Source organism: Vigna radiata, unplaced genomic scaffold, assembly GCF_000741045.1.
Source record: "Vigna radiata var. radiata cultivar VC1973A unplaced genomic scaffold, Vradiata_ver6 scaffold_23, whole genome shotgun sequence".
NCBI classification, from domain to species: Eukaryota; Viridiplantae; Streptophyta; class Magnoliopsida; order Fabales; family Fabaceae; genus Vigna; species Vigna radiata.
This window is the reverse complement of record NW_014541837.1, coordinates 692,344-694,051: the sequence shown is the minus strand read 5'-3', so window position 1 is coordinate 694,051 and position 1,708 is coordinate 692,344.

The window sequence follows — 1,708 nt, the reverse complement described above, 5'->3', positions numbered from 1 at the left end:
CATTTTCATGGTGAATCTAGATGAAAAATGAATGAAGAATGGAAAAGCAAACCCTAGAAAACATGAAAAGAATGAAGAATGGAAAAGCAAACCCTAGAAAGGAGCCTAAGCATCCAGAGAGCAAAATTAGGTATAGCCGTCCCCTTCTGTCAAAAGAATGACTCTGAACTCGCAATAGGGGTATTTATAGGTGAGGAGCGCAACAGAAAACAGGCCCAAGCCCAGCAGACCACCGCCCGGCGGAACAAGTGTGGCGCCCGGCGGTTTCCCTCAAAACTGCCTAGCGCCAACGCCAGTGCCTTTATCTTCAACTCCATTTTTCACTTTCTCCGAAATGCTACAAAACAATGCAAAACAAGCATAATATTGCTAAAAACAACTTTTGACTCTCTACAGATCCATTTATTGAGTTTTCCTTGATTCTAAGCTCATTCCAAGTAGTAAAGGGTGTAATTTGGTCTAAAATGACATATGAAAATAATTGTTTTTCAACCTTCATCATTAGTCACCCGGACGAAATTGGGTGTTGACAACTGCCCCTCTTTACTTAGATATTACTGGATAATATGAAAATTTTATATTTTCGTATTATCTGAGTAAAAGCTAAATAAAGATAGAAACACTAATTTCGTCTGGGTTCCAAAGGAGAAAGAGGAAAAATATAAACCAATCCAAGTAGTTATGATAACAAAAAATCAATTAAGAGTACCATGATGCAACAAAGAAAGTTCGACCATTGCCTAGCAGAGGGCCAGAAGAAAAACTCAAATTCGACCATTGCCAAGCAGAGGGCCGATAGCAAAACTAAAACCTAGATTTGACCATTGCCAAGCAAAGGGCCAAACTCATAGAATAAAAACCAAAATTCGATCATTGCCAGGCAGAGGGCCGATATAAAAAGAGAAACTTGAGGTTAAGAGGGCCAAACGAGTTGGGCTTGATGGGCCAGTGCAGAAACTGGGCTTTGTGGGCCAGGCGAGCTAGGCTTATAGGGGCTAGTGTGGAAACTGGACTTATAAAGGCCAGGTTGAAACTGAGCTTGGTGATGAAGGTTGAAAAACAGTGATTTTCATATGTCAATTTGGACCAAATTACACCCTTTACTACTCGGAACGAGCTTAGAATCAAGCAAAACTCAATACATGAGTCTGGAGAGAGTCAAAAGTTGTTTTTAGCGATTTTATGCTTATTTTGCATTGTTTTGTAGCTAATTTGAGAAAAGTAAGAATGGAGTTGAAGATACAGGTCGTTGACTCAAGAAAAGAACAGAAAAGTGGAGTTTTGAAGAGTCGTCGTACCGCCCAGCGGCACACTTAAACCGTCGGGCGGTCCAGGACGAGGAGTAGGCAGCATTTCACGCTAAGAGAAACCGCCGGGCGCTAGCGATTGCCGCTGGGCGGTGGCATGGGAAACCGTTGGGCGGTGGCGATTGCCGTCGGGCGGTGGCGGCAGGTTGTGGCAAACCGCCGGGTGGCACACTTAAACCGCCCGGCGGTAGCACGCTGGACTTGGGCCTGATTTTGACGCGCTCCTCACCTATAAATACTCCTACTACGGATTCAGAGTCATTCTTTTGACAGGGGAAGACGACCAGACCTAATTTTGCTCTCTAGAGAGGATCTCTTGGATGCTTAGGCTCCTTTTCATCTTTTCCAGGGTTTGCTCTTCCATTCTTCTTCCATTTTTCATCTAGTTTCACCATGTCTAT